Source organism: Eubalaena glacialis, chromosome 6 (genome assembly GCF_028564815.1).
Source record: "Eubalaena glacialis isolate mEubGla1 chromosome 6, mEubGla1.1.hap2.+ XY, whole genome shotgun sequence".
In the NCBI taxonomy this organism is placed as follows: Eukaryota; Metazoa; Chordata; class Mammalia; order Artiodactyla; family Balaenidae; genus Eubalaena; species Eubalaena glacialis.
The window spans coordinates 92,516,909-92,540,528 of NC_083721.1; the positions used below are offsets into that span (position 1 = coordinate 92,516,909).

At 34.9% G+C, this 23,620-nt stretch overlaps 1 protein-coding gene across 5 annotated transcripts in view; it reads right to left on the reverse strand.

Moving 5' to 3' along the window:
- Positions 1-23,620, reverse strand: part of NAALADL2 (N-acetylated alpha-linked acidic dipeptidase like 2) — a 1,520,504-nt gene that overhangs the window by 505,124 nt on the left and 991,760 nt on the right. The gene's annotated exons all lie outside the window — the stretch shown is intronic.

The window sequence follows — 23,620 nt, forward strand, 5'->3', positions numbered from 1 at the left end:
ACCTATAATTTATAGCCTGTTCCTCAGATCTGTGACGTGTTCCCAGTAGGGAACAGCTATGGCTTCACATTGTCTGAAAGGCAGTGGCTGCCTTCACAGTGCTGGGGGGACAAATCCCCCACTGGGAGGCAGGGGAGGGAGGCTGGGCTGGAACTGGCCCCTGCTTTAGCAGGATGGGGAAGAATGGATAAGTAATGCTGTTTAATTTCCCTTCATAGTCTGACATTTCTCCCCAGCTCCTTCCCTATGCTTCTCCCCACACACCCTCACCAGCCCCTCCAGCCCCCCAAACACACACACTCCCAGCAGTTCCCATTTGCCCTAACTTCTTCATGGCTCGGCTTCTCCTTCCTATAGAGATGTGGAGCCAAGTAAGCAAGCAGAGGGTGAGCTGCTTAATCTTATTTACATGTGATATACTTATTGTCTTTCATGCCCTGTAGGACTTAAAAAAAAAATATATATATATATATATATATAACACTTTATGCCACTTTTAAATGAGTCATTGAGAATTCATGTCATGCTGGGTCCTGTAATCATAGGTTTTCTAGATCAACTTTTTGTCCAAGACCTATCAAGAAAGGGAAATATGGGAACTAGAACCACATGTAGAATATAAGCAATGATTTTAAAGCATTGTTAATGTGTGATAACTGACATACATTGAAAACACTGAAACCTTGAAGTTTGTAACTCCTTCATATTCTGTAATGATGCTGGGATCAGAAGACAAGAGTAATACCTAAAAGGATAATGTGCAAAGTGATATTTTAGCCTTGTGCATGATTTTATGTTTTCAATGTACTATGTATGTATAGAACTGTTAAAGTTGTTATTTCCAATATGTATATTAGAAAAATTATATAGACACTTTATAATTTTAACAAGCATTTTTAATAACACTTGCACTTACTGTATTGTAATACATTTCACTTTTAACAGAAAAGAAAAGTTTAATTTTAAAAGTTTTTATTCTGATGTCACCTTGCTTAAAAGGTAACAAAAATATGAAAATTTCTTGGTGTTCTGAAATGTGCGGTTGTGAGCAATAATCTGTCCTGCATTAGAATAATAGCAATAAGTTGTAAGATACCATTTTGGATGCGTAGTTGGCTTGGAATAGCTTTTCTTTTCCTAAGATGGAGATACTGTTTAATTTATACTACCTTTTGCAAAAGTGCCCTTGTTGCTTATACACATTTAAATAACCAAGGTAGCCTTAATGTGTAGCCTTAAAGCATTGCCTCTTGAGTGTATTTCCAGAATGATATAAAGTACTTGCATATAGAATATTTGTAGTTATTCCCTACTAATGGAATGGTTTATCAAAGTGATAGATTATTGGATTTTCTATATGTCTGAAACAGAGGCATTTATTCTACAGCACCTAAGTATCATTAAGGTAATAAATGTCTGTAGGGAAAATAAATAAATAAAGGGGAAAGAAAATAAGTGCTCTACTGATCATAGCTTCCCTCAGTGGGGAGGTGGTTAACACAAAGTGAATTATGGGAGTCTGAACAAGGGTGTTGATGGTTTCTCTTCACTCCTCCAGCTCAACTACTTTCAGGTTATTACCCTTGGTATTTTTACATTAATATAAAATACATTTTTTAAATGATAGGAATGGATTTAGTTGAGAGGAGCTTCATGTTAAGCACTCCAGTTTATTGCAATTAATTAAAAATTAACTTGTTTGACTTTGTATTACTTATTTCAGTTGATAATCTCTTAAAGTAGCACATCTACTTATTACACACATACATTATTTTTTATGCATTACAAAAGATACCCTAGTTTTCTTTTGGCAATGATCCCAGAGAAGTTAAAGTTTAACTCGACAAAATCATTACTGTTATAAAAAGGGAAGCATTTGGTCTAATCAGAAGATTTTACAGAAAATAAATATTTCTTTCACAAATTCATCTCTTGATATATGCTGCACGGCAAAACAAAATTAAGTCAACAAACTTATAACTTCCTAGGTACAAAACATTTTGAGAGCTACACTATAGTTAAAAAGAACTCTTGGAAGTCAATTCTTCCTGGGTCTCACACTTCTGTATATCTTGTAAGCAGAAGCACTGACTGCCTTTGTTCTGGGCTATCATTTCAAGAATGTTTACATAGTGAACAGACATGGAAAACAGAAACAGTATCTTTCTCTCAAGTTTAATGTTCCTCTTGGGTGACACAATGCATTGTGTGTGCTGATGTCACTTGTCCCCTCTTCATGTCACCCTGAACAAATTGGAGACTGGGGAAGAGGCAAAGGAAAATGCTGATATTCTGGCTATTGCTATTGTGGTAAGTAATAGAGTTCTTTGTCTCTGACTGAGAAGGCCTGTGTCTTCTGCCAGCATCCATGAAACTGTGGCAGGCTTACTTGTTAGCTGGAAAGTAAGGTAGAATCCCAGACCCTTCACAGCTCTCAGGAACATATAAAACAGAACTGCTGCCTTTAAAAGGGGGTCAATCTACTTAGGGAGAATACTGATGGAATAAATCAGAGCATACATATAAAAAATAAAACATTTCATAGCACATAAAATTTGATCCAAAACATATGAAATATTAATTCGAATGTGATCTTCTGAATAAATTAATGTTAAAACTTTTAATTCTAAGATGATTTACTTATAATAGTGATTCCTTAACTCAGTTATATAAATCTTTGGAGAGCTACATATAGTGAAAGGCTACTGTCAAATGTACAGTCTTCTAATTAAAAAAAAAAAAGAAGTCCATATTTTCTGAAACCACCCCCAAGGGAAGATAATATGTACATAATTAACCATAGCTTCTTACAAATACCTCTCCCAGGGCTGCTGGTATTTAAAATTCCACAAATTGAAAGCATTTTCCATTAAAAAATAATAACCCTAGAAGGCTATAATAAGAAAGATCAGTAATAACAAGTGTTGGTCTGGAGAAATTGGAATCATCGTATACTGCTGGTGGCAATGTAAAGTTGTGCAGCCAGTTTGGAAAACAGTTTGAATGTTCTTCAAAAAGTTCAAACATAAAATTGTTTTCATATGATTTAGCAATTCCACTCCTGGTTATATATCCAAGAGAATTCAAAGCACGTATCCACACACAAAAAGACTTGTACATAAATGTTAATATTAGCATTATTCATAATAGCCAAAAAGCAGGAAAAAAGTCTATCAATTAATGAATGCATAAACCAAATATGGGATGTCCACATAATGGGAAATTATTTGGCAATAAAAAGGAATAAAATACTGATACATGCTACCACATGTAACAATGAACCTTGAGAATATTATACTAAGTGAGAGAAACCAGTCACAAAAGACAGCAAATTGTATTGATATTATTCTATTTATACATGCATTATATTGTATTGCACTATTCCATTTATATGAAATGTCCAGAATAGAGAAATCCATAGAATCAGAAAGTAAATTAGTAGTTGCAAGGTAGCCTTCCCCGGCCCCTTTCCTAAAAAGTGGGTTAGTCTCTTCCTAAGTGACTCATAGCCTCTGTATTTATCTCTATTGTGTATTTTCTACATGGTACTACAAATGCCTTTAAGCAATTTGAGTATTGAGACTGTTTCATGTTATGCTGCTGAATCTTCAGTATTTAAAACCATTCATTCATTCAATACATAGTTTTGAGTAGCTACTATATGCCAAGCAATAAGGACACAGCATAAACAAATCAAGATTTCTGCTTTGTGGAATTTATATTCTAATAGGATACATAGTAAGTTCTCAACAAGGATTTGTTTAATAGAAGAATGAATGTGAAAACTATTTTTTTAAATTTTAGAATCAACTGACAATCCATAAAAGAAGGACTACATTTACAGTAAAATGCTAAAAGGAAGTGAACACTTTGTCTTTCTGAGTTTATACTTCTCAGGGTCTAACAGATTCAATAATAATTTTGACCAACACATGGATGTCAACCCTCTTACTAAATTTATTCCATCACACAGTATTAAAAGCATCATTCTAGATTTAACTAATCCCATTCACAAATAGTGATAAGAAGCATTCAAGCCATTAAAATGAAAGTGATAACCCAGAGGCAAAATAAAAATCTACTTGGATGATCTGCATAATTAAACTTACATTACCTCTAAAATAACAAAACATGTAGAGGGTGCATTCAGTACTTAGTTATAAAGTAACCTAGTTAGGGACTTATAAACATCCTATTAAAATTAATTATAGCACTAACTGATTTAATGCAATATGTAAAACCACAATTGTTTCAGCACTTATGGCATAATGATGCTTCATTTACAGTGAGTGAAGCCAACATATATACACAATTCATTAAGTGCATTTTGTTAACTTGAAGGTAGTCATGATTAGCCATCTCTTATGTAGTAAAATAAGATTAGCATATTGGAATTATCAATTTTATTTTTCTGTAATCTGCTAAGATTGGGAATTCGATTAAATAAACTGTATGGCTCTTTTAAATCTACAATCTATGATTCTATAAATTCAGTTGAGCTATTCTGACCTATATGTTTTCACATTTTAGAAGTACATATTTTTTTAGGATAGCATTTTTAGCACTTTCTTCTGCAGACCACTATTGTCCTACAAAAATATTAAAAACTGGTTTATAGTGGGGAGAAGGGGAAGTCAAAGAAATTTGGGTAATATTAGATTTAAAAAGTTAAAGTGGTTAATTTATTGAATGATTTCTCAGATCCTTATCATCTGACAGATTCTCAAGTAGGGGAAAAGAGAGTATCCCGTTCAACTATAGGATCCCTTTTTTTTTTTTTTCTTTTAAACATACCCATAGGCATTCCACAAAACTCACTTTGGGGGGCTTCCCTGGTGGCACACTGGTTAAGAATCCGCCTGCCAATGCAGGGAACATGGGTTCGATCCCTGTTCCAGGAAGATCTCACATGCCGTGGAGCAACAAAGCCCGTGCACCACAACTACTGAGCCTGCGCTCTACAGCCCACAAGCACAACTACTGAGACTGCATGCCACAACTACTGAAGCCCCCGTGCCTACAGCCCGTGCTCCGCAACAAGAGAAGCCACCGCAGTGAGAAGCCCGCGCATCGCAACGAAGAATAGCCCCTGCTCGCCGCAACTAGAGAAAGCCTGCGAGCAGAAACGAGGACCCAACGCAGCCAAAAATTAATTAATGAATTAATTAATTTTAAAAAAACCCTCACTGTGGTACACTGCTGATTTATCTGAAAATTTTCTGAGTAGAAAATATTGAATATAAATCTTTTACAATACTTATTCTCTTTAGACTATAATAAATTTAAGCTTCAATAGGTGTGGTTTTATGATTTAGATGAGAGTTGCAAACCTTTCTGTAGAGGCCAGAGAGTAAGTATTTTTGTTGGACATATGGTCTCTGTTACGACTACTCAACTCATTTGTATCATGAAAGTAGCCATAGACATTAAGTAAATGAATGGGCATAGTTATGATAGAATAAAACTTATTTTTAAAAACAAGAAGTGGACCATAGTTTGCCAATCTCTGTTTCAAACAGTGGAAATTGATTCCAAAATAAAAGTTTAAATCTGTTGTAAGAAACTACATTAAGCTACCTGTTGACAGCTAAGAATAAATTAATTATGGTTCTATTTAATTCAGATTTCTGGCCTTAAAATATCCTTTTAAATCAATCTTAATATTATATGTTTTGCTCAAAAAGTGATACTTTCTTATAAACATAGGTCATTGTGTTGTTGGACTATTGGTCTTTACTGAATTCAGTAAAGAACAGGAGAACAGATGGCGACGTTTTATATTAAATGTTAATATATTCCAAGTTAGATGTACACTAGGTTTAAGAGTTCCCATTATGTTCCCAAAACATATTAAAAAGAAAAAAAAAAAAAGATTCCTGTCTACAAATGTTTATTTCACATGCAAGAGGATTTTTGCCTTAGACCACCTGCCATGTGTGTACTCTTCAAACCCTTCACTTCTTAAAGATGTATGAAATAATGTCATATTGTTTCATGAACCATTTGAAAAGATTTATTCACATTTTATTTCATTTATTTATCTATTTTTATCTAGGACTCTTTCCTTGAACCATTTTCAGCTCTTATCCAAACAGCATGCTTTTATCCTGGAAGGTGGAAAAATATAACAGTACTTCAGTTCTCTAAGGTGCTCCCCTCCTGTGGTACTGATAAGAGCTGCTACTGAAAGCATTTAAGATTCTGTATCAAAGATAGGACAAGACACAGCAGTTAGTCCAAGAGAAGGGCAAGTGAGCAGTATGGTAGTAAGCGGGTTAATAGGAAAACTAGGGCACTGAGGAGGATCATCCTTCAAAATAGAGCAATCTCATCACACTGACAGGTGCCATCAAAATTCTTACAACTGGGCTGTTGCTGGCAGTACCCACTGCCGTCTCACTGTCCCAAATCTGCGGTCACCTGTTGCTCCACAAATGAGATAGATGTTAAACAGAAACTTACTCTCTGCTATTCTTTGAACCTTATTCACACTAAATTTTACAAATCAATTATATTCTATGACAAAAAAAGGAAGTTATTAATTTCTAACCATTTAAACCAGACCATTTATATTTTTGCAAGCTCTTATTCAAGAGAAGGAAAACACTGCCTATACTACTTACAGCTCAAAATATTATCCTTACAGATATTCAGTAAACAAATATACTGAGAAATTAAAATGTATTTTCTATTAAACAGAGTACTTAAAACATATGACTAAACTAATAGTTGACTCTATGATTTAAGTACTTTACATGCTAAGAACCAATTGTCAGGAATGTTTGAGTTATATATGGTGATATTTCAAGGTGATGGTTTCATTGCAACGAGTATTGTTTTTTGGTCAGCAAGTGTCCCGATGTAAAATAACAACTACTGATAAAAATAAATGTTCTACATACACTGCAGTTATGAAACTTGGTCCACTAGAATTATTCTCCCTCCACCAGGCTGTGGATGTGATGTGACTGATTTGGCAGGATGCCATTCTATTTTTTAAAATAAACTTCTTGATATCAAGTTAAAAAAATTGTTATTAAAAATTGATGCATTTGTTTTAGAAGAAGATTGCTATGAATCAACTCTAATAAATATAGTCTTTTTGAAATTTAAAGATTCACATATTTGAGAAATTATTAAATGAAAAAATAGTTTTAGAAAAATTGTTAAAATGCTAAATCTATTTGTTACTAAACTTATGTATATGGAAGAAATATAACTTGCATTTGTCTGCTTTTTCCTCTCCAACTAAAATTTGAATTGTCAAATAAAACTAAAATAATTGTACTGCACAAAAAACAACTATAAACATATTAATGTTTTAAATCACTACCTGGGAAAAGAACTGCATCAACAAATTTACTTTAAGAATGCATAAGAAAAAATTTATTCCACCCTATAATTATGGGAAGCTAGAACAATAGATACTAAATTATATTTTATTAAATTGACCTAAAATATAAGATGCTGGCAAAGTGTCTCTATACTGAATTAAAATATAGGTTGTTCAGGATAAAATCTATTGGATTTTTTTAAAACATTTTCTGTAATTTTAAAAATGAGGTATTTTCATAAGTAATGCCTTATATGATAAAGAGTAACTTTTATTAATTTGACATCTTTTACCTGTCATAAATAAGAAATATTACATAGAAAAAAGATGGAGATTCTAAAAACAACATTGCTTAAAATTTCATAATTTAATAATACTGACATTTCATCAGATTCAGTTTCCTGATGCAGAGTTGCTATACTCTGTAAAATGGAAAACATGGTAGGCAAAGAAATGTAGTTAAATTGAGTGTATATAACTGAATAATATGTCTTTGGCAGTTTCAGTAAACATGTAAAGCTTTACATAAAGGTCTCCAGTATATTAGTAAATATATAATTTCTGAATATCTAGAAAGAAGAGATTGATTGCTAAAATATAGGATGAACTCACTCTGAAAGAATCTAAATGTCCTTTTTAAAAAACTTTTTCATAAAACTATTTAATTGGATAAAAAGGATGCTGTAGATGCTGTACCTAGGGGTTTCAGCAAGAAATTTGATATTTTCTTGTCATGTGATATCTTTGTGGACAAAATGGAAAAATGAGACCCAAATGATAAAACAATAAGGAAAATTTCTATGTTATTGAATGCTGGTGTTGACAATGTCAAGCCAGAGAAAGGCCTCTATTGCTGTAGTTCTTAGATTGTGGAGAAAGGGGGAAATGCACATCAGAAGCACAGAGACTACTTTTCAAAACATACATGCCAGGGCCACCTTGTTGGGCAACAACATAACCCTAAATTTGTGTACACAAAATATCAGAGCTTTAAATGTTCATTGATGACAATAATATAAAATATGTAAATAAATGAAGAAATTTACCAGGTTTATGACCTGACAGACACAACACTTTTACCATTTCAAATCTGCCAAAACTGACCTGTATATTCAACACAATCCCAATCAAAATCCTAATGGGCTATGTTGTAGAAATTGGCAAGTTTATTCTAAAATTTATACTGAAAATCAAACGTCATTAAAAGGTCAACATAATTTTAAAAGATAAAAAGAAATTTGGAGTACTAACATTTCCTCATTACAAGACTTACAAGAAGCCAGTGTAATCAACATAGCTATACTGCTGTAAGAATAAACAAATGGATGACTAAAACAGAATAGAGTCCAGTTAATAGACTGACCCTTATATGATTAATTAATTTTCAACAATGGTGCCAAGGCAAGTAAATAATGAAAGCAAAATTTTTCCACCAAATCTTATTGGCCAACTTGACAGCCACAAAGGAAAAAAAAAAAAAAACAAATACAAAACTTGCTTTACACTTATTGTGTCAATAAGCACATAAGATGCTCAAAATTATTGATTACAAGGGAAATGCAAATTAAAACTACACTGAGGGGAGATTGGTTCAAGATACCGGAGTAGAAGGACATGCTCTCACTCCCTCTTGAAAGAACACTGGAACCACAACTAACTGCTGAACAATCATCAACAGGAAGACACTGGAACTCATCAAGAAAGATACACCACATCCAAAGACAAAGGAGAAGTCACAATGAGACCGTAGGAGGGGCACAATCACAATAAAATCAAATCCCATAACTGCTGGGTGGGTGACTCACAAACTGGAGAACACTTATACCACAAAGGTCCATCCACTGGAGTGAAGGCTCTGAACCCCACAGCAAGATTCCGAATTTGGGGGTCTGGCAATGGGAGGAGGAATTCCTAGAGAATCACACTTTGAAGGCTAGCAGGATTCGATTGCAGGACTTCGACAGGACTGGGGGAAACAAAGACTCCACTCTTGGAGTGCACACACAAAGTAGTGTGCGCATCGGGACCCAGGGGAAGGAGCAGTGACCCCATACGGGACTGAACCAGACCTACCTGCAACTGTTGGAGGGTCTCTTGCAGAGGCAGGGGGTCACTCTCTCTCATGGTGAGGACAAGGAAACTGGCAGCAGAAGTTCTGGGAAGTACTCCTTGGCGTCAGCCCTCCCAGAGTCCACCATTAGCCCCAACAAAGAGCCTGGGTAGGCTCCAGTGTTGGGTCACCTCAGGGCAAAAAACCAACAGAGAGGGGACCCAGCCCCACCCATTAGCAGACAAGTGGATTAAAGTTTTACTGAGCTCTGCCCACCAGAGCAACACCCAGCTCTACCCACCACCAGTCCCTCCCATCAGGAAACTTCCACAAATCTCTTAGATAGCCTCATCCACCACAGGGCAGACAGCAGAGCAAGAAGAACTACAATCCTGCAGCCTGTGGAACAAAAACCACATTCACAGAAAGAGAGACAAAATGAAAAGTCAGAGGACTATGTACCAGACGAAGGAATAAGATGAAACCCCAGAAAAACAACTGAATGAAGTGGAGAAAGGCAACCTTCTAGAAAAAGAATTCAGAATAATGATAATGAAGATGATAAAGGACCTCAGAAAAACAATGCAGGCAAAGATCAAGAAGATGCAAGAAATGTTTAACAAAAATCTAGAAGAATTAAAGAACAAACAAAGAGTGATGAACAATACAATAACTGAAATGAAAACTACACTAGAAAGAATAAATAGCAGAATACCTGAGGCAGAAGAACGGATAAGTGACCTGGAAGACAGAATGGTGGAATTCACTGCTGCGGAACAGACTAAAGAAAAAAGAATGAAAAGAAATGAAGACAGCCTCTGGGACAACATTAAACGCAACAACATTTGCATTACAGGGGTCCCAGAAGGAGACGAGAGAGAGAAAGGACATGAGAAAATATTTGAAGAGATCATAGTTGAAAACTTCCCTAACATGGGAAAGGAAATAGCCACCCAAGTCCAGGAAGCAGAGAAAGTCCCAGGCAGGATAAACCCAAGGAGAAATATGCCAGGACACATAGTAATCAAATTGGCAAAAATTAAAGACAAAGAAAAATTATTGAAAGAAACAAGGGAAAAATGACAACATACAAGGGAACTCCCAAAAGGTTAACAGCTGATTTCTCAGAAGAAACTCTACAAGCCAGAAAGGAGTGGCATGATATACTTAAAGTGATGAAAGGGAAGAACCTACAACCAAGATTACTCTACCCAGCAAGGATCACATTCAGATTCAATGGAGAAATCAAAATCTGTACAGGCAAACAAAAGCTAAGAGATTCAGCACCATCAAACCAGCTCTACAACAAATGCTAAAGGAACTTATCTAAGTGGGGAACACAAGAGAAGAAAAGGACCTACAAAACAAACCCAAAACAATTAAGAAAATGGTCATAGGAACATACATATCGATAATTACCTTAAAAGTGAATGGATTAAATGCTCCCACCAAAAGACACAGGCTGGATGAATGGATACAAAAACAAGCCCCATATATATGCTGTCTACAAGAGACTCACTTCAGACCTAGGGACACATACACACTGAAAGTGAGGGGATGGAAAAAGATACTCCATGCAAATGGAAATCAAATGAAAGCTGGAGCACCAATACACATGTCACATAAAATAGACTTCAAAATAAAGAATGTTACAAGAGACATTACAAGAAAGGACACTATAATGATCAAGAGATCAAACCAAGAAGAAGATATAACAATTATAAGCACATATGCATGCAACATAGGAGCACCTCAATACATAAAGCAACTGTTAACAGCTATAAAAGAGAAAATCAACAGTAACACAATAATAGTAGGGGACCTTAACACCTCACTTACACCAATGGACAGATCATCCAAACAGAAAATTAATAAGGAAACACAAGCTAGAAATGACACAATAGACCAGATAGATTTAAATGATATTTATAGGATATTCCATCCAAAAACAGCAGATTACACTTTCTTCTCAAGTGCACATGGAACCTTCTCCAGGATAGATCACATGCTGGGTCACAAATCAAGCCTCAGTAAATTTAAGAAAATTGGAATCATATCAAGCATCTTTTCTGACCACAACACTATGAGATTAGAAATCAATTACAGGGGAAAAAAACGTAAAAAACACAAACACATGGAGGCTAAACAATACGTTACTAAATGACCAAGAGAACACTGAAGAAATCAAAGAGGAAATGAAATAATATGTAGAGACAAATGACAATGAAAACATGACGATCCAAAACCTATGGGATGTGGCAAAAGCAGTTCTAAGAGGGAAGTTTACAGCTATACTAGCCTACCTCAAGAAACAAGATAAATCTCAAATAAACAATCTAAACTTACACCTAAAGGAACTAGAGAAAGAAGAACAAACAAAACCCAAAGTTAGCAGAAGGAAAGAAATAAAGATCACAGCAGAAATAAATGAAATAGAAACAAAGAAAACATTAGCAAAGATCAATAAAACTAAAAGCTGGTTCTTTGAGAAGAGAAACAAAATTGATAAACCATTAGCCAGACTCATCAAGAAAAAGAGGGAGAGAACTCACATCAATAAAATTAGAAATGTAAAAGGAGAAGTTACAAAACAAACCGCAGAAATACAAAGCATCCTAAGAGACTACTACAAGCAACTCTATGTCAATAAAATGGACAACCGGGAAGAAATGGACAAATTCTTAGAAAGCTATGACCTTCCAAGACTGAACCAGGAAGAAATAGAAAATATGAACAGACCAATCACAAGTAATGAAATTGAAACTATGATTACAAATCTTCCAGCAAACAAAAGTCCAGGACTAGATGGCTTCACAGGTGTATTCTATCAAACATTTAGAGAAGAGCTAACACCCATTCTTCTCTAATTCTTCCAAGAAATTGCAGAGGAGGGAACACTCCAAAACTCATTCTATGAGGCCACCATCACCCTGACACCAAAAACAGACAAAGATACTACAAAAAAGAAAATTACAGACCAATATCACTGATGAATATAGATGCAAAAATCCTCAACAAAATACTAGCAAACAGAATCCAACAACACATTAAAAGGATCATACACCATGATCAAGTGGGATTTATCCCAGGGATGCAAGGATTCTTCAATATACTCAAATCAACCAATGTGATATACCATATTAACATATTGAAGAAGAAAAACAATATGATCATCTCAATAGATGCAGAAAAAGCTTTTGACAAAATTCAACACCCATTTATGATAAAAACTCTCCAGAAAGTGGGCAAAGAGGGAACCTACCTCAACATAACAAAGGCCATATACGACAAACCCACAGCAAACATCATTCTCAATGGTGAAAAACTGAAACATTTCCTCTCAGATCAGGAATGAGACAAGGATGTCCACTCTCACCACTATTATTCAGCATAGTTTTGGAAGTCCTAGCCATGGCAATCAGAGAAGAAAAAGAAATAAAAGGAAAGAAATTGGAAAAGAAGAAGTAAAACTGTCACTGTTTGCAGATGACATGATACTATACATAGAGAATCCTAAAGATGCCACCAGAAAACTACTAGAGCTAATCAATGAATCTGGTAAAGTTGCAGGATACATAATTAATGCAGAGAAATCTCTTGCATTCCTATACATGAATGATGAAAAATCTGAAAGAGAAATTAAGGAAACACTCCCATTTACCATTGCCACAAAAAGAATAAAATACCTAGGAATAAAGTTACCTAAGGAGACAAAAGACCTGTACGCAGAAAACTATAAGACACTGATGAAATAAATTAAAGGTGATACCAACAGATGGAGAGATATACCATGTTCTTGGATTGGAAGAATCAATATTGTGAAAATGACTATACTACCCAAAGCAATCTACAGATTCAATGCAATCCCTATCAAATTACCAAAGGCATTTTTTACAGAACTAGACGAAAAAATCTTAAAACTTGTATGGAGACACAAAAGACCCCAAATAGCCAAAGCAGTCTTGAGGGAAAAAAACGGAGCTGGAGGAATCAGACTCCTTGACTTCAGACTATACTACAAAGCTACAGTAATCAAGACAATACGGTACTGGCACAAAAACAGAAACATAGATCAATGGAACAAGATAGAAAGCCCAGAGATAAACCCATGCACCTATGGTAAACTAATCTATGACAAAGGAGGCAAGGATATACAATGGAGAAAAGACAGTCTCTTCAATAAGTGGTGATGGGAAAACTGGACAGCTACATGTAAAAGAATGAAATTAGAACACTCCCTAATACCATACACAAAAATAAAATCAAAATGGATTGGAGACCTAAATATAAGACTGGACACTGTAATATTCTTAGAGGAGAACATAGAAAGAACACTCTTCGACATAAATCACAGCAAGACCTTTTTTGATCCACCTCCTAGAGTAATGGAAATAAAACCAAAAATAAACAAATGGGACCTAATGAAACTTAAAAACTTTTGCACAGCAAAGGAAACCATAAACAAGACAAAAGGACAACCCTCAAAATGGGAGAAAATATTTGCAAACAAATCAATGGACAAAGGATTAATCTCCAAATATATAAAAGCTCATGCAGCTCAATATTATAAAAACAAACAACCCAATCCACAAATGGGAAGAAGACCTAAATAGATATTTCTCCAAAGAAGACATACAGATGGCCAAGAAGCACATAAAAACCTGCTCAAAATCACTAATTATTAGAAAAATGCAAATCAAAATTACAATGAGGTATCACCTCACACCAGTTAGAATGGGCATCACCAGAAAATCTACAAACAACAAATGCTGTAGAGAGTGTGGAGAAAAGGGAACCCTCTTGCACTGTTGGTGGGAATGTAAGTTGATACAGCCACTATTGAGAACAGTATGGAGGTTCCCTAAAAAACTAAAAATAGAATTACCATATGACCCAGTGATCTCACTACTGGGCATATACCCAGAGAAAACCATAATTCAAAAAGACACATGCACCCCAATGCTCACTGCAGCACTATTTACAATAGCCAGGTCATGGAAGCAACCTAAACGCCCATCAACAGATGAATGGATAAAGAAGAGGTGGTACATATATACAATGGAATATTACTCAGCCATAAGAAGGAACAAAACTGGGTCATTTGTTGAGACGTGGATGGATCTAGAGACGGTCATACAGAATGAAGTAAGTCAGAAAGAGAAAAACAAATATCGTATATTAACGCATATATGTGGAACCTACAAAGATGGCACAGATGAACCGGTTTGCAGGGCAGAAATTGAGACACAGATGTACAGAACAAACGCATGGACACCAAGGGGGTAAAGCGTCTGGGGGTGGGGGTGGTGGTGGGATGAATTGGGAGATTGGGATTGACATGTATACACTGATGTGTATAAAATGGATGACTAATAAGAACCTGCTGTATAATAAAATAAATAAAATAAAATTCAGAAATTCAAAAAAAAAGAGAAAAACTTAACAACAATAAAACCAAACAACCTGATTCAAAATGAACAAAAGACTTGAACAGATATTTGTCCAAAGAAGAGATACAAATGGCCAATAAGCACATGAAAAGAAGCTCAACTTCACCAATCATTAGGGAAATGCAAATCAAAACTGCAACGAGATACCACCTTTCACCCATTAGGATGGCTACTATCAAAAAAATAGAATATGAGTGTTTGCAAGGACATGGAGAAATTGGGACCCTGGTGTACTACTGGTGGAAATTGGTACAGTCACTATGGAAAACAGTATAATGTTTCTTCAAGTAACTAAAGATAGAATTACTATATGATCCAGCAATTCCGCTTCTGCAGATATACCCCAAAGAATTGAAAGTAGGATCTCAAAGAGATATTTGAGACCCATGTTCACCCATGTTCATAGCAGCACTATTTGTAATAACTAAACCATGGAAGCAACTCAAGGGTCCATCAGTGGATGAACGGATAAGCAAAATGTGGATATACATGCAATGGAATATTGTTCAGTCTTAAAAAGGAAGGAGATTCTGCAGTATGTTTATAACATGGATGAACCTTGGGGACATTATGCTAAATGAAATTAGCCACTCAGAAAAAGATACATACTGTATGATCCCACTTATATGAGGTACTTAGAATAGTCAAAATCATAAAGACAGAAAGTAGACTGGTGGTTACCAGGGGTTGGGGGCAAGGAATAATGGGGAGTTATTGTTTAATGGGTATAGAGCTTCAGTTTCACAAGATGAAAACAGTTATGGGGATGGACAGAGGTGATTTTTGCACAACGATGTGAATGTATTTGATACCACTGAACTGTACACTTAAAAAATGGTTAAGATGGAAAAAAAATTGTTTATCATGAAATATATCAAATAAAGTGTAAATAAAATACATATGTATAAAAAAAACTACAATGAGTACACAAATATTAGAATTTTAAAATAAAGACTGATGATAGAAGTGTTTCAATGATGTGGGGCAAGGAGACTACCAAACATTACTGGTGGGAGTGTAATATGGTACAACCACTGTGAAAATCAGATTGGCATTTTCTTATAAAGTTAAACATACACTTACTATATGACCCAGCAATTCTACTCCTAAGTGTTCGCTAAGGAGAAAGAAAACCTGTGTTTACGAAAAGACTTGTATATGAACATTCACCTCAAGTTGATTCAAAATAGCCCCAAAGTGGAAAAAATCAAAATGCCAATCATTTGGAGGATGGATAAGCAAACAGTGGTATGTGTGTATAATGGAATATATTGAGCAATAATCAGAAATGAATTAATGATACACACATCAACGCAAATAAATTTTAAAACCAAGCTGTGTGAAAGATGCCAGGCATGAAAGAATATATATGATCCTGTTTTTATGAGGTTTCTAGAGTAGACAAAATAAATTTATAATAATGGAAATTTGACCAGTAGTTTCCTGGGACAGATGGTGATGGGACTGACAGGAAAAGAACATGAGAGAACTTTTTGAGGTGATGGAAATATTCTATATCTTGTTTGTAGCGGTGGTTACACAATTGTGCACATTTGCCAAAGCTCAACAAATTTTACATTTATAATGGGTGCTTTTTATCATATGTAAATGACACCTCAATAAAGTTGATTAAAATGTAAATATGGGATAGGGTAATCCTAGCTTTGGTTCATTCCATGTGAAAAATTTCAGCTGGCTTTGCCTGGTTGCATGTTCAATTTGAGCTAGTTACCGAAAAAGATTTCTAAATGTGAGGCTGCCTGAATAGAAATGCAGTAACTACAGGACAAGAGTTAGTATCGCCATGGTCTGACACCAAGTGTCATATTATGTCCAACTCTGTGTGCCTTTAAGGAGGCACTCTACACTTTGGGAAGATGACGATGTTTTTCATGAGGGATCTCAAAAAGAATGTTCAAAGTAGTTGGAATTGCTTCTAGCTCGAGAGAGAGAAGAGAGAACTTGGGATCTTGCAGATGTTCTAGGATACTTAAAGGTTAATGTGGTAGAGACTGCTTGATGATATATTGATTTTCCTCTCTTCTTTATTAACAGAATCTCAATTTCATTGGGTATGACAGTGTGCCCAGGTATAAAAATTCTTTTCTCAATCATTTTAGCTAAGACCAATGAAACTTAAGCAAAAATTGTTGGGCAGAACTTTAAAGACTCTTGAAAGATCAGGCAGACTTTGTGGACGTGAGTATTTCCTCCCCTTCTGTCCCCATGGAGTACTGAAGTTATGGCTGTAACCTCAGCCTCCATCAGCAACCATGAAGAAAAGGCAGAGACTTTGGGTCTATTATCTTTGAGACACTGAATTAATACCAAGCTTTCTATCGGACTTCTCATTTTGTGAGAAAAACAATCCCACATTCGGACAAGTCCACTGGTGACGGGTTTCTGACATATGGAGAAAAACACAGAGCCCCCAACAGAAACTAGGTAGGTATGAAGAGTGCATGGATAAATTTACTTTGGCCTCAAAAAGCATAGTGTGAGTGAGCGACTGATAGATAGGTAGGTATTTGGTCGATATAAGGTAAAAATTAATAATAGAGCTTTACAAAAACTGAGCAGGTCTGCTAACAATGTAGTCACTGCTCAGCAGAGGCCGTGGGGCAACATGTCAGCCATGTTAAATGAGGTCTACCTATAAAGCAGTGGATAAGAAATTATGTGAGCTAATGCCTAAGGGTTATTCCTTTAAATTCTAAGATACTATGGCTGAGCTTTTTTTAGACTAATTGCTTTTGCCTATTTCATGTTGTGACAAGAATTTGGCCTAAGGAAGTAAAACTCTTTTACCTCAGTGTGGTAATATTTCTTATAAAAATTATTAGGAAACTAGAAGGAACATTTCTGTGAATGCAGTTTTCTAAAGGTCACATAAAACTTCCAGGTATAACAGACTTTGAAAGATGAATGACAGCCACTTTAGTGGTTATCAAATCATTTTCAAAGGACTTGTGCAGCACACAGAATGGTTTCTAAATAATATTATTCATAATATTAATTGATAGTCCCTTCAGAATTCTAAATTCAGCATTTTACAAAGCTTTACAAATGAAGGGGAATTTTTAAGGTAGAGCTAAATGCAGAAAAAAGTAAGAAACAAATTACTGCCAAATGACTATACCTATTATCATGTGAAATTTTGTTAATATTGTCTAAGCTAAATCATCCTTTTGGGATACTTCATGCCATACTTTTCAAACTATCCTTCACCTTATAACAGTAAATATGGCCCAGTAATTCTCATTTTTAATCGACAGTGTTGTCAGACATTTCAATGACGCTAGACATAATATTATGACATTGAGGGCCAGAGGGCAAGGGTTCTCTACTTGCTTTCAGCTGAAAGCAAAGAGGTCCTCAAAAGCTGTCAGCCTTTCTCCTTTATGTTCTGAAAGCTGCCTGAACTTGTCAGTTTGCTTTCATGGCACTTTTATGAAATAATGCAAGAAAAGAAGTTATCAGAGCATTCACACTTTTAAATGTTGTTCTTTTAGGGTAGGGTAGAAATGTCACAGGACCATAGAATGTTGGAATCAGAAGAGTGTTTAGTTATCATTAATTCTAGTACCCCCATCCTACTTAGGAGGAAAGCTGGAGAGGCCAGAGGACCTCTCCAAGCCACACATGCAGTCAGTAACAGAGCCACTCTAAAAACTGCATGTGACTCTGAGCACCACTTGTCATCTTGCTCTTAACATGCAAATAGATAAAGCTAATTTTTACATAATCCTCTCTATTTATTGGCAATAATTGTAAATTCTAGTCCCTTTTTTTTAACCTTTAAAGCATAACATTAGAAGCAGCCATAGTTAATAATAATTTCAATTTTATGTAGAGTTTTAGGGTTCACAAATATGTTTTAAAAAACACTTTTCCAATATTTCATTTTCTTACATTGGGTGCTTTAAAAAGAAATAAAACCCCCAAATCCATTTTATTAAAATTTCATATTGAAAGTCATGGGTAAGAATAATGGAAGATTCCTCCCATTATCTTTGCTCTTCTACTAACATAGCAACCAGATAAATGACTTCCCAGAGAAATTGATAGAATCACATAAGATAAAACATTTTTTCCCCCATTCTGTTCAGGGTTGACGATGAAATATGTCTAAATACTGGAATAATCATTCTTTTATCATTTGTAGTCAGGCTTACTTTGTGCAGTGGCAACATGATCAGGCAAGTAGCTCTCAGATGACATGTGACAATATTAAATTCAATCTTAGCAAGCAGCTCCTCAGTTTCACACTTATGGTGGCTGGATTAACCCAATTAGTTTTTTGGAGGTTAAGGGAAACTACATTTGCAGGACATCATCTTTCATAGACCAGGAGCCAGGATTTTGTTATCTCAGTAGAATTTTATGAAGGCAAAAGGATCAGTTAGCTATTTATTAAATTTTAGCACAAATCAGATGAAGAGTTTTGAAGGAAGTAGATATGATTCCCTAACAATGCACTATGAGTTCTTCACTTTGCCCCTCAGAAATGTGTGAAGCTTGGAACTTTCATTTAGCACACCTTTCAGGTAAAATATTTCCAGTGTACCAGTTTCAGGCTCCTGGTTCTAGCAAAGAAGATGTATATCGGCTGCCATCCTTAAAAAAGACTTAACCAAAACCAATTAGAGATTCAAGTTTGTAAAATGTAACCATTTTCATTACAGTAGATTGCAAGTTTATTAGATATTTTTAAAAAGTATAATAAATTCCTTTTAAAATACATCAGAGCCTCATCCCTGATCTTTATCTTTTGTAGCTCAGATTTTTTTTGACTGTACAATTTCAAATGCTCTATCCCATGCCACTCAGATGTATATCCACTTTTAGACCCTCAATTTTGATTTTTAGACTAAGAAAGATGACCATACAACATGTTATTTTGACTTGCTGGAATAAGGAAAACTCACAAAATCTAATTTACATAAATTTATCAGGGGTCATGGATGATACAGGTCATGGATGACTTAATCTTTATGAAAATAGAATAGGATTTGGAAACACAAGACTTCTATTCTGCCTCTGCCTTTTACCAGTGGTGTGGCCTCATGTGATTTACTGTAACTGTGAATCAGGATCAGCATTTCCTATTCTGTAAAATGGGGATAATGATACTTTCTAACTGGGTTTTTGCAAAAATTAAAGTAATGAAATCATGTAATCTGTAGGAATGCCATGTCAATATCAATTTTATATTAATGTATAAAAACAAATTTGCACAGTAACTCATTACTGTAATTAGCCTACAAATACACCTTTTCCTTTGTGATCTAGACTAAAATCTAGAGCAATTCCTGCAAACATTCATGCATAATTTGCAGACAAACTTCCTTTACTTTTCTTCTTAAATACAGTGCTAATGATATGCAATCAAATATGTCTTCCATCTAATTGTCCCAGAATAAATTTCCGAGTAGTGAATGGAGTAAATCATATGGAAGGCAGTGCTGTACAAAGTGTAATTCTCCTATAGCAGTTTAAGAGAAAGATTATTTCAGTGCACTGAAAATATCAGATTTTCCAGCAGAAATATATTTTCTCCACGTTACCAGATGGAGTCATAGAGAATGTAAGTCAAAAATAGTTCTTAAAAATCACCAGTTTAATTTTTCTCCCATCCAAGATGTCTCCTTATTCTCCCATCCAAGATATGTCTCCTTATTCCAAGATAACTTGTGACATGTCTTTTGAATGCATCATTATACTCATTTTACTGTCATAATACTTTAATTATAATGATACCAATATCAATGTATAATTTGCCCCAAATGTCGGGCACTGCTTTCATCTACCATTTTATATTGGCCCAAATATTTGCTTTGCCTTCACAATTGGAGTTTAGGAAGTACGTTAATTAGGTAAGAAGGGACTGATGGGGGTAGGCATGCTTTGGGGACATCCAGGTGGGTCTCAGCTGCTGCACTTCAAAAATAATTTCTTCCACTATAGGCTGTGTGTTACGTGACTCGGGGGGGACATTAACAAGTGTGAATAATCTAAACAATAATTTAAGGGACAGGGAATAATTGTTGATTATCACTCTCAAATCCACAATCCAAGACAATTATATCACTATGCTACTTCTAACCAACTTCTCAGAACATAGAATCTGCTCTATTTCCCTTGCCATCCTCCGTTTTGCTTCCTCTTCCCTTCCCCCACTATCACATCAGTCTTCACCATCGATGGTATTAAAATGGAACCACTCCTTTGGTTTTGTTTCATGCATGGGGATAAAAATTTATATTTCCTCATCTTAACAAAAAAGAGACGAATTAGGCCTCTTGTATTTTTTAAAGAAGAAAAAGGATACGAGGGAGAAAGCAAGAAAGAGAGAAAAAGAGGGAGAGTGTGTGTGCCCATCGATTTCTCTCCCCTTTTTCTCTTTGAAACAGTAAACCTAATTACATAGAGTGGTCAGGGGGAAGACTTCTCACTGCTCCTCTATCACAAAGCCATGTTCCCTAGAAATACAGCTAGTAAAAAAACACACTGTAACTGCTTCAAATCACAAGGAGGTAATGATGAAAGTGCATTTGTGCTAATGCCCAAGACTCAAGTCAAATGTCAAATCAGTCTTCAAAGCAGTTTCTTAACTAAGGCACTGATTTCTCACAGCACATTTCAATATGCATTATTTTCCATGCCTAAACTTTCATTTTCTGAATATACTTGAAAGATTACACAGCTGAAGAAAATACACTGAATTAAAATTACAGCAATATTCTAGTTACTAAGAGACTTGTTAACAGTTTCTCTAGTTTATGTTATTAGATTCTCTCGTGCTCTTATTACAGACATCTTAAAGAACAGCAGAAAATACTATTTCATGGGAAAATAAATTAGATTTTATGGACAAAAATGAGAATTATATAAAAATAATGAAAATGATTTCATATTAAGATACACATATGTGTACGTGTGTTCAGTTGAACATGGAAAATTGACATTTTACACTTGAAGCTTGCTAGAGAGACAGCAGATATCTATTTATTCAAATACATATATAGATATGTATATAAGGTATATATATATATATACATTTATCTATCTATCTACATCTATATTTGTCTGTGTATCTATCTGTCTATCTATCTATCTAGAGTTCTATCTCAGAAAGAAAAGAAAATCTACTTGACAAGCTCCTCTTCCTCTATGGCTACACACAGATTTCAGTTACATTTTTGGTATTTTATTTTTAAATATAAAAGCCAGAATAAGGTCAGCAGGTATTTGAGGATAAGCCACAACATAAAAGAAACAGAGCAAAAAAACGGAAAAAAAATAATGCACATAAATAAAGACACTGCATAGAAAGAAACTGGAAAAGGCATAGTTATAACTAATATTATAGGAAGATTTCTACATTCATTAAAAAGTCAGTGTATTTAAGAAAAAAATATATCAGAGTTCCAGAAACAGCTCCTAGAAATTAAAGATATGATAGTAGAAAGTTGAGCCAAAGTTGAGGCATATTCTAGAGGTAGAACCAAACAAGCAAACAGAAATGGATTATAAAGAAGAAAAGAAAATTAGAGGTTAGTGTAGGTGGTCAAACATCCAACAGAGTGTCAGAAAATGGAAGCAGATAAAACAAGGCAAATGATTTTAGTAAATAAATATTTAAGAACATTTCCCCAAACAGAAGGACATGTATATACAGATTGAAAACTCCCACGGAGAGGTGTGGGGGAAATAATGGAAAAATAATCCATACTGATGCACATCATTATATATGTATAGAAAAAAGACCCTAAAAGTTTCCTAGGGTAAAAAGCAGCAAAATAGGTCATCCCATAGAAAGGATGTTGAATTAAAATAGTACTGAACTTTTCAACAGGAACACTGTTAGCTGACAAGCATTATAATATTCTGAAGAAAAATTATTTCTAACATAAAATTTTAATACCTAGCCAAAATACCAGCCAAGTATATGGCCAAATAAAGACATTTTCAAAAATGCAATACCTAAATACTTCTACCTCCTACCCACCCTTTCCCAGGAAGAAACTGGAGAATAAAGTGAAATAATCAAAAAGGAATAATACATGGGACTCAGGAAAAAAAGCAAGAAGAGCAAGGCAAAGCAATGATTAGGCTGATTATAAAAAGGAAATGATCAAGGCAACAAGAATGAAAGGGTGACATACTCCAAAAGGATGTCTCCAAGATAAAAGAATGGAGCTGAGACATCATCTAATATATCTATACATATTTAGAGATGTCATAGTAGGGCTGAAGAGTTTGGAAAATAATTTATGACAATCACCTTGAAAACTAAATAAATTAAGAAACAGTAATTAAAAAGTCTTACAAGAAATTCACATAAATAGAGTATACAATGACTGATCTGTGAACAATGATTGCATTATCACAAAACCACAAAATATTGATTTATTTAAAAATTGAGGAATAAATAAAATGGGAAGATAGGAAGTGAAGGATGGAGTGTATTGAGTGTTAGTCATGTAAAGAAGCCCAGTCATCTCCTTTCTTAAGAAGATATCAATTCAACATTCACAAAATATTAGCATGAATATACAGCTAAACAGAGCTAAATGACAAATGATATAGTTAAAATAATTTAAAGCGGCTCCATTTAGGGAGTGAGCTGAGGGGTTCAGAAGAGGTGGGATAACAAATTGCTCTCTCTCTTTTTCTTCCTCTCTCTTCCCCCTCCTTCCCCTTTCCTTCCTTTCTGGTCCTAAGTTTTATCATTCTAATTTACCTCTTAACTATGCACATCTATTAATTCAGCAAAGAAAAAAA